We start from the raw sequence: 11,511 nt of genomic DNA on the forward strand, positions 1-11,511 counted from the left end.
CAACGCTCAACTCGCCAAGGTAAGTCAAGGAAGCCAAACATCTGTCACCACCAGAGCTGTATTCCATCATGTACACGATGCCAGCCGGGCCGCCGGCGAGCGCATATTCGGCTGGAGGGATTTGACTGCCCAGGCCCCCGCTGAGACGAGGCTCTCTGACCGTCAGCAGGTGAGCGTGGTCGCAGAGACGGTCGAACGCCGTCTCAGAGTCCAGACGGTGAGGAGGAGGGACCCTCTTCCTCCCTGGCCCGGTGCCCATTGCTGCATGCGACCGCACCGGGGGGCCGGGGTATAAATAGTGCCCGGGTTAGGGGTGCGAGGAACGGATGTAACCTGACCCCGCCCCCCCTGCCTCTCCGCCCCCCCCACATCCACGTGGCCGTGCTCCAAATTCTAGACCGACACGAGTGATAACCTCCGATCGGTTCTAGCCTGTTAACGGCGTGACGAGGCCCCTGACAGCAAGGGCCCCTGACAGCGAGGGCCCCTGACAGCGAGGGCCCCTGACAGCGAGGGCCCCTGACAGCGAGGCCCCTGACAGCAAGGGCCCCTTCACTGATTATGAGGAGCTTGTGCTGCACATATACGCTCTGTTAACCATTTGACACGGGTTGAAACATTAATATTTATTGGGTTTTTGTTCATACAGCAATAGAGAAAAAAAAGAACAGCCATGGTTACAGGTGTCTATTATCATTAAAAGGGGTGTCCAGTGTCCAGTGCCTTGAATTATTCATGTATCACTCAGTCCACACGCATCTTCCAGTGTGTAGTACATCATCCATTTCTTCCATTTACTAAGAGAAACATTTTCTCTCACAAAGCTGTCATTTTTGCCACAGAACACGTCTCTCTTATAATTTATAACCATTGTTCTATGGTATACTACCAATTTCTTATTGGCTTCTTGCTTGTGCTGAATACTATTTTGGTTAATATCTGAACCTGACCAGACGGATGGTTTGGTTCACATAACCGTCTTGGAACTCTCCGTTGGAAACTGTTTGGAAAAGGGCGGGCCTTAGCAAAACACTGTAAAAATACTTTGATTGGATGAACCACATATATACACTGTATACACATATAGAGCGGGACATGTTTGGTCTTGCTCGAGACCTTTCTGCCAGTCCAAACCGCTTGTCTCCGTTTCAATCCCACACAGCGCCCTCTGGTGTCTAGGCGGTGAAGTGCATGGTCAACCCTACATACCTGCGCACCCCGCCCATTTCTGCCATTATAGCTAGATATAGGTCTACGATGAGGTCTATGAGATCTACAATGGCTCATAAAAGGGTTTTAAGGAAAGCTATCCAAGGCCTATTGTAGAACTTTCCAGGGAAGTTAGTGATCTACGAATAAGTTATGTTATGATTGATTATGCTTTCTTAATTATTGGAACTATATCGTATCTCCAGGCTGTTAGGACATGCGTAGTTCGCCGGGGCGTAGGGATTTTTAGGTGACGTTAACTTCAGTTGGTTTTTCATTTTAACCTGATTGTCAGGACCGGTATGCTTGTCGGTGAGTGTTGAGGCTAGCATGGTTAGTGTTTCGGGTCACAAAATGTATATACACGATTTAATTGTTGTAATTCCTGTTATTAATACCAAGTATGTTTTGTGTGTTTGTGTTGTATTGCAGGTTTACAACCTAACTACGATTTCTATTTCTTCTAAGTTACCAACTGTAGCTAACGGTTGTGGGAGACGTGTATGTGTGCGTGTGCATGAGCGCAATAAACGTCACTACAAAGAAACCAGAGTTGTAGCCAATCCGCCGTACCGTTCTTGAAGACCCTTCCAGAGGGGAGTTTATTAGACAGAGTAGCCTAGTCTGGTAAAATCTGGACAGTTGTAAACCGTCGTCGGAGCCGTGCCAGCGAGTACGAGAGCCCGAGCGGACATCGAAAAGACTGTCGCGGGACTAGAGGCTTGAAGCAGGAGGCTGAGAGACCATCCCCAGCGGCCGTCAACAACGCCATCACAACGGAGGAGCCGGAGCCAAGAGCTAACGGGGCCGTTAAAGGGCAGTAAGTCGCCGAAAGGCTGAAGTAATTTCCAGTCGTAGATAAGGCTGTGTGGACAGTATAAACGCAAACGCTAAAAACTGACTGTTGTCGGGGCTAATTGCGTTCTGGACAAACTAACCGGACGGCTGATCAAAAGAATCGAATCCTTTAAATAACTCTTTTTGCCTGGTTCGGATCGTTTAAACGATTCTTTTTGCCCGATTTGAATCTTTTGAACGACTCTTTTTACTGAAGTAATTCTAGTGATTAGGAAACAAAGTGACTGGTGGTTCTATTCATCTGGGGAAAACAATGATGGAGGACAAGTCAAACCTAGAGACACTTAAGCAGAGGCGTTCAAATGTGCAACAAAACTTCACAACACAAATAAACCGGCTAAGTGTCTGCGCTGGCCGTTTACGTGAAGGTGATTTATCAGATGAGTTAGCAAGATTGAGGAATGATTATAACAAACTCCTTGATGCCAATAATGACTATATTGATGCATTGGGACAAGCAGATCCATCAGGCAACGACACTGAGATGCGGGATGCCCTGGCGAGGAGAGACGCCAGTGAGGAGAAATTCCTTGGAGCCGAGGACACGATCATGGACATGCTGTGGTCCAAGTATGCAGCGCCAGACATAGACACTCTTGTAAAACAGTTCAAGTCGGCTTTTAATCAGGCTGAGGCACTCGGGAAAGACAGAGTAGTATCATGGATGCAGCAAGGGGTCGAAACCAACAAATTGGATAGAAAACTCCATGATCTGAGAAACACTGTAAGTTTGTGGAAAGATTATTGGCCTCACGGAAAGGAACAATGGATGCTCTATTTGTCATTGAAAGAGGACAAGGAGCAACTGATGGATGAGTGGGGATGCAGACGTCGTATTAAAAGGGACAGTACAGAGCATGATGGTAACGGTGATGGGGGTGAGGAAGAAGAGGATAAAGATGTGGGAGGAGATAATGCAGGCAGCGGGCCTGTCACAGCAGCCAATGACAGCCATAGAGCTGCAGATAATATTACTTTTACTCAATCTGGAACTCCTGCTATTACCACTCCACCCGTTAACACCCAGTCTGCTGATGTCACACCGCCTGTTTACGGGCAGGGAACTATACACGTCACAAGCCCTCAGTTCATTTCTACTGAAAGAGCAAGCAACATCAATAGCACTCCCCAACAGACATTACATCCCACCCCGCAGTCACGACAGTCTGACGATGGACTTAATATTGGGTTTTCTCTACCTCCGACTCACGCCAGCACGTCACAAGCACTGAGCGCTCCAGCTGCTCCGCCTGCCAACCTCAGCATGGGACAAGGGAGTAGCGCACCTTACAGCGGCTCCGGTGCATACGCCGGGGTTAATAGCAGCTCTCAGTGGGCCCGGCCTACAATAAGGCTAACTCCCATAAGCCTGCCCAAGTTCTCCGGGGAAAGGAGGGACTACTGGCGTTGGAAGACTGAGTGGGAGAGTATCCAGGCGCAAGCGGAGCCAACGGGGTCACGTGAGTGTAAGAAACTACATTTACTAGACAGTATAGACGAGACTGTGAAGAGTGAACTCAGGCTGTTGCGTTGCAGAGATGCATACGATATCTTCAGGGAACTAGAAAACCGTTATGGAGATAAAGCTCAAACTGCAGAAGAGATTGTGTTGGAGCTACAATCGCGACCTGCTGTAAAGAACCATCAGCCACGAGAGGCATTAGAGTTGATCCTAACAGTGAAGAGAGCAGCATTAGATCTAATGGACCTGGGGTGCATAGACGCTTTGCAGAACCAGCTTGTGATTCGGTCTTTAGAGAGCAAGCTCCCTGATGTCATGAAACGAGAGTGGCTCATGTATGTAAGAAACTCCATCAATGATGTCCAACCAGGAAACCGCTTTGATAGGCTCTTACTGTTCCTGGAAGACCAAAAGTCATTACTCGTGAGGTTGGAGCAGTTGCTGCCCAGCAAACCATGGCCTGCTAATGCTCCCGAGAAACCTAGCTACAGAGAAAAGCTGGGAGACAGGTGGAAAGAGAAGAAGTCGTTCACTAAGACTACAGCTAGTGAAGTGAAAAGAGACTCTCAGCAGGTGCCATGTGCTTTGTGTGGAGATGAAAAACACGGTGGGAAACTGTTTCGCTGCAAAACCTTCAGGAAGGCCGAACTGGCGGAGAGGAAAGCTCAGGTGAGAAGAGTGAGAGCGTGTACAAAGTGCCTGGATGTTCACGGGGTCGACGGCGCCTGCACTCCAAAGTTCCTCTGTCGCAAGGAGGAGTGTAAGAAAGGCAATGCTTCAGTGGACCATCACTATTTCCTCTGCCCGAAGGCACAGACGAAGGAGGCTGCTAAGGGGGAAAATAAAATGGAGAAGAGGGGAACTCGTGGTCCAACAGAGGAGCAAGAGGCTGTGTTCGCTGAGCTAGGACTGACCCCTCACCAGCTTGAAGTTGTCCGCAAAGCCTGTACAAACAAAACAACATCAACTGTGTGTTCCAGCGAGAGCCTGATAGGACAGAGTGGCTTAAAGGAGCATCCAGTCCTCATGATGCTTGTGCCGGTCACGTCAAAGAGAGGAGACAGCCTCGGTGCTTTGGTGGATCTCGCTTCCGACACCAACTACATTACGCACCAAGCTGCAGAAAGACTTGGGCTGGCTGGTGAACCGATCTCGCTCGTGGTGTATGGTGTGGGCACGATGAGAGAGAAGGTGGATACGAAAAGATATCTTGTGAAGATAAAAGTGTGGACCTCAAAAGGGACCTTGAAGCTCCACGAAATGATCTGCTACGGGCTGGAAGACATCGCCAGGGTGGATCGTGTGATGACGTCCGAGCGGCTGGAGCAGTTTTTCCCAGGAGTCAAATCAGGAGAACTGGCTCGCCCAGAGAAGATCGATCTACTGATCAGTACCAGAGAAGGTCGGTTAGCTCCGCAGAGACTTCAAAGGGCGGGGGACTTGGTACTGTGGGATGGTCCTCTTGGCAAGATCGTGAGTGGTACGCATCCAGATCTCTTCGAGGCAGTGGGAGTGACGACACGGCACTCAAAAACACACTTCGCACGCACCATGAGAGCGGTAGCTGTCAAGGTCGAAGAGCACCTCATAGGAGAGACGGGGAGCAATGTGGAAGTCCGAACGACAGCAACATGCAATGCAGAGGTCCTTGAATGGCTAAAATGGGACAGCATAGGAGCCGCCTGCAACCCTGCCTGTGGAGGGTGTCGCTGTGGTAGGTGTCCTCCGGGAGGAAAGGAGATGTCCCTGGCTGATGAGAAGGAGCTGGAGATAATAAGGGCAGGCCTGACCTTCAGAGAGAGCGACAAGCACAGCAATCAGCCACACTGGGATGCAAAGTACCCCTGGAAGGAGGACCCAGCCTCTCTCCCAAATAATCGGAAGGCTGTGGAAGCAACGTTCTTGAGGGCGGAGAAACGGCTTGTGAAAGACCCCGTGTGGAAAGAGGCCTACATGAGACAAGTTCATGAGATGGTGGAGAGGGGAGCCGCTATCAAGCTCACCAAGGATGTGATGGACGGCTGGAATGGTGCTGTGTGGTGGGTGAGCCACCTAACCGCACCGAATCCCCACTCAGTATCTACGCCTGTGCGCCTCGTCTGGAATAGCAGTCAAGAGTTCAGAGGAGTGAGTATGAACAGCATATTGCTCAAAGGCCCAGACGTCCTTAATCCCATCAGGGCAGTGCTTCTCAGGTTCCGAGAGGGGGAACACGCGGCCATCGGAGACATCACCAAGATGTATAATTCGGTGTGGCTGGAGGAACAGGAGGTTCATGTGCATCGATTCCTATGGAGAGACTCACCAGAAGACGAGATTGAGGACTACGCTGTCGTGAGAGTGAACATGGGAGACAAACCGGCGGGATGCATCGCGCAGGTAGCCATGCGAGAGACCGCTGGGTTGCCCCAGTTCTCTGACATGAAAGAGGAAAGAAGGGTCATCGAAGAAGACTCCTATGTCGATGATCTCCTCACATCCCATAATGACCCGCAGTGCCTGGACGAGATCCTAGAGGGAGTGGAGAAGATACTGGAAACAGGAGGCTTCTACCTCAAGCCTTGGGTCAGGTCCGGTCAAAGTGGGAGGCGAGACGGGACAGGGCCCAAGCCAGAGACCCTGGTATTACCCAACCAGCTAAGGGAGGACGACAACAAAGCCCTGGGGGTTGGTTACCTCGTGCAAGAGGACAAACTCTTTGTGATGGTCTCTATCAACTTCTCCAGAAGGAACAAGAAAATGAGAACGGAGATTGACCTCACTGAGGAAGAGGTGGAAACAAAGACACCAAACCCACTGTCTCGTCGTGTCTTACTGAGCCAGGTTGCAGGTCTGTACGACCCAATCGGATTAGCAACACCAGTGAAACAGAAAGGAGTGATTCTTGTGAGAAGAGCCTTCCAGGAAGCTGGCCAGCTTACGAAGGACACCTGGGATCAGCCCCTTTCTGACGAGCTCCGCAGGAAGGCGATTGAGCTGTTCAGGGAGTATGCTCGCCTCAGTTGCATCCGGTTCCATAGAAGCCTCACACCCCCTGGCTGGATGAGCAGACCCTGGGGAATCACGTTTTCTGACGGGAGCTGCGAGTCCTATGGCGCTGTGCTATACTTGCGATGGGAGACGTCAGATGGTGTGGTCACCCGGCTGGTGGAATCGAAGGCCAAGTTGACCCCCCTTGACCAAAAGGGCGACGCGGTCAAGTCTGAGGTCTGTGGGGCAGTCTTTGCTGCACGCCTAAAGGGATACATCTTGAAGCACGGGCGACTGGACGTGGAGAAGTGGTATCACTTCATCGACTCACAGACAGTGCTGGGAGCCATCCAAAGAGAGAGTTATGGGTTCCAGACGTTTTTTGCAAACAGAGTCGGAGAGATTCAGAGGGCTGGACCTACAACAGACTGGTGGTGGATCCTAGGTGAGGTCAACATTTCTGATCTTGTCACAAGGGGGTGCTCTCCTGAACTGTTGGAGGAAGACTCTGCATGGCAAAATGGTCCCGGGTTCTTGTCTAGTCCAGTCGAAGATTGGCCCATGAAGTCCGCCTCGGAAGTGGCAGCCGATGCTAGGGAGACGGTGAGCAAACTCCAGAGAAAGGCCTTTTCTGCAGTGCTCACTAGGGCTAAAGCCAAAAGTCTGCTGAGCCCCGTCACTTCTGGTGGTGAGAGTGCAGTAGTCACAGATGGTGAAAGTGGGTCTCCAGAGTCCTCAGAGAATGAGGCAAAGTCAACTCCGACTGAGACCAAGGAAAAGGAGAAGCTGTGGGGAGCTGCGCTCATAGACCAAGTAGATCCAACGAAGTACAGTTCTCTAGCTAAGCTCTGTGGAGTAGTCGGCTATGTCCGCAGGGCTGTGAAGAAGTGGTTGGCCAGTATAGGAAGAGCCCCTGTGTCAGCAAAGTGGGAGGTAGTGTTGACAGTGAGAGAACTCGAAACTGCGTTCAATGACCTGTGCCTGGCTGCCCAAGAGGGAGTGAAATTTCCTGTGACAACACTGAACAGACTCGTTGTCAGTAGGGATGAAGAGTCAGGGCTTCTGTGCTGTCATGGTAGAGTCCAGGCCGATAACCAGGGAAAGACAGGTGTGCCCCTGGTTCCCTACAAAGTGTGGATCAGCACCCTTCTCACGCGAGAGGCTCATGAGGCTAACCACGAAGGAGTTGCTGGTACACTCCTCCGAATGAGGTCCAAAGCATGGGTGGCGCAGGGACCCAGGATCGCCAGGAGTGTTATTGACTCCTGCATACACTGCAGAAAGACCAGGGCGAGGATGTGCAAACAAGTGATGGGTGAGCTTCCCCTCGAACGAAGTGAACCAGCTGCACCCTTTGAGTTCACGGCAATGGATCTCTTCGGCCCCTACATCGTTAGAGACACGGCAAAACGACGAACCAAGATGAAAGTCTGGGGTGTGGTTTTTAGCTGTATGGCTTCAAGAGCAGTTCATGGAGACATCGTGGAAGACCTGTCGACGGATGGATTCCTGAAGACGTACCAACGCTTCACAGCTCTCAGGGGTCACCCAAGGAAGCTCTGGTCGGATCAAGGGACCAACTTCATTGGCGCCAGGCCTGTGCTACAAGAGCTTTACGAGTTCTTGAGTAACGTGGACAAGGATCAAGTCCAGAAGAAGGCAGCGACTGCAGGGACTGACTGGTCATGGGTGTTTCATCCGGCTGACTCTCCCCACCGAAATGGGGCAGCTGAAGCGGCAGTCCGTGTGCTCAAGAAAGCGTTAGGTAGCGTTGGTGAAGAGGGTAACTTGACGGCGTTGGAGTTCCAGACCCTCCTCTACCTGGCTGCTAACCTGGCGAATGAGAGACCAATTGGTGCCAGGGCCCAGGTCCAAGATGATACAGTAGAAGTCGTCACTCCCAACTCCCTTCTGCTTGGTCGTGCGGGACCAAGCGGGGACACCCGAGGGTTTGAGTATCCAACTTACCCCGTTGTACGGCTGAGAGCCATCCAGATCGAGGTCGACAAGTTCTGGGAGCGGTGGAGCCAGCTGGCGGGCCCGGGTCTCTTCATCCGACAGAAGTGGCACACGCCTGCTAGGAACGTCGCGGCAGGGGACCTGGTGTGGTTAGCCGACCAGAATGCACTGAGGGGCCGGTTCAGACTGGGTCGAGTCGTGGAGGCGTGTTCGAATGAGAAGGGCGTGGTACGAGACGTGAAGGTGAGGACGTGCCAAAGCCTTCCGGTTTTTGATGGACAGTCCAAGAGGAGACAAGGGGTGGAGAAATGCCCCTCCACCATTCTCCACAGAGATGTGAGGAGACTGGTGGTTCTACTACCAGTGGAGGAGCAACAATAGACTTCCCCACCATGGTGTGTTTCGGTTGGTGGACGGTAAAGGCTCCCCACCATGGTGTGTTTCGGTTGGTAAAGGACGGTAAAGGATCCCCACCATGGTGTGTTTCGGTTGGTGGACAGTAAAGGATCCCCACCATGGTGTGTTTCGGTACTGGACCAAGACCTCCCCACCACTATCCTCCCCGGAGGCTGGTGGTGTGTTTCGGTGGAGGACGTGACAGTGTTGTAGTCAAGGACAAGTTAAGGACAATGTGTGTTGTTTATGGACCTTAAGGCTACCTTGAACCGTTGTTTATATTGTGATGAAGCACATCTGAGAATGTGATGTTATATGCCTGAGTATGGGGTGAATTTGTGTTTAATAGTTTGTTTGGACTGCTTATAGTGGTCTCCTTGGATTTATAGAAAATCAGTAGACCAAGTGGGAGGTGTAGAACTTTCCAGGGAAGTTAGTGATCTACGAATAAGTTATGTTATGATTGATTATGCTTTCTTAATTATTGGAACTATATCGTATCTCCAGGCTGTTAGGACATGCGTAGTTCGCCGGGGCGTAGGGATTTTTAGGTGACGTTAACTTCAGTTGGTTTTTCATTTTAACCTGATTGTCAGGACCGGTATGCTTGTCGGTGAGTGTTGAGGCTAGCATGGTTAGTGTTTCGGGTCACAAAATGTATATACACGATTTAATTGTTGTAATTCCTGTTATTAATACCAAGTATGTTTTGTGTGTTTGTGTTGTATTGCAGGTTTACAACCTAACTACGATTTCTATTTCTTCTAAGTTACCAACTGTAGCTAACGGTTGTGGGAGACGTGTATGTGTGCGTGTGCATGAGCGCAATAAACGTCACTACAAAGAAACCAGAGTTGTAGCCAATCCGCCGTACCGTTCTTGAAGACCCTTCCAGAGGGGAGTTTATTAGACAGAGTAGCCTAGTCTGGTAAAATCTGGACACCTATGTAGTTTGTGACGGAGGTTTTGTTGTCTGTGGTTGTTTCAGAGGAGTCCTCCCTCGCTGGTGTCGGACCTGTTCTCTGACCTGAGGGACGGACCTCGACTGCTGGACCTGCTGGAGGTGATGAGCGGTCAGTCTATGGTGAGTCAGAGAGACGCCCCCACTGGCTGCCAGCGGTACTGACACACTCGCTAAAGTTGAAAAAAGTCTACGTCCTCATCGTGACTGTTACCTTGACGCTCAGTGACACAAGGATGACGTCTTCAAATGCATTTGCATACATTGTTTGTTTCCTGCCAGATGTTCAGACCATCAAAGTGTGCCACCAACAGTCTCGTGATTCTCCATTAACAGACTAGGAGGCAGAGAACTTCTAATATTTGGAGGTCATCGGCTGAACTGTTGATTTCTTTCACAGAAAAGAGAGAGAGGCCACGGAGTCTTCCAGCAGAGGGGTGACATCGAGACCGCCCTGAACTTCCTCAAGAGGAAATCGGTAAGAGCTCAGACTCAAAGCCTCAAACGTACCAAAATGATTAACCGAGGAACTGAAATGTGAAGATTTTACCGAGGCTGGTGGACCAATGACGTGCGTCTTTCCCCGCAGGTCAAACTGGTCAACATAAACATCCCTGACATCATTGACGGCCGCCCCTCCATAATCCTTGGGCTCATATGGATCATCATCCTTCACTGTCATGTGGGTACCTGCTTGTAGCTAACTGAGGGGCACCTACAGTACGAACAGCCATCCAGAGGTTCTGGAATGTTCTCTGCTTGGAGAGCGATAGCAGGTCGTTCATCATGATGGATTTTATTTGCTTGTGGTGAGCTTGGGTATGTGGATATAAACTAGGCTTTAGATGCCATTCAAAAGCAAGAAATAAGTTAAAAGAATATTGAGAACCTTTCATAATCCAAAAATATTCTGCAGGAGAAGAGAAACAGAAAGATAGTATCAGTAATGTAATGAATAGCTGGAAAAATACCAGACTGGAGAGATTGTCCTGCGTTTCCCAAAAGCTTCTTTCGTTAGGAGGCTCTTGGGCCATTCATTTAGAGCGTTCTGATTGGTCAAGTGGTCTGGGCAAGCTCTCTGATTGGTCAACTAAATGGGCTAAAGAGCCTCTTAATGAAAGAAGCTTTTGGGAAACCTGGTCTTTTATGTCTTTTACCACACCTGCAGCTTCAGTCTTCTCAACGCACAGCACAGTCAAACTCTCTCTGATACAGGAAGTGTAACGAGCCCCTTGGGAAATGCACTGTTCTCGGACAATAGTCTTCAAATACTTAGGTGCCAAGAGGTGCAGAGAGGTAGAATAGGGACACGGTGTCAACGGGCACATCAAAGCACCACTCCTTATTTGTGCCTAACTACGATGTCCTGTAAGCATTATTAACTGCTTATTATCTAACTGAAATGATGTAACCTTCCTTGGCTTTTATTTGAAGTGCGGTAACTGGCAATTGTTGTGCTTACATAACTCTGCTTAAGATAATTCTGTTTGCTGCGTAGCCTTTTGGAAACTGCAGATGGTTTTCAGTTAGAAGTAGAACACGGTGAGGTCATCCTATGTTGACTGTCCAATTGCTGTTCTCAAATCCAGTACAGATGTTCATTTCCAAGCCGTTAGTGTAACGTTATCTGTGTTCATTGCTGGTCTTTGCTCTCGTCTCAGATTGAAGAGCTCGCCAGCACCCTGTCCTTCAGTTC

This window comes from Borostomias antarcticus (assembly GCF_949987555.1).
Source record: "Borostomias antarcticus genome assembly, chromosome: 7".
Taxonomy (NCBI): Eukaryota; Metazoa; Chordata; class Actinopteri; order Stomiiformes; family Stomiidae; genus Borostomias; species Borostomias antarcticus.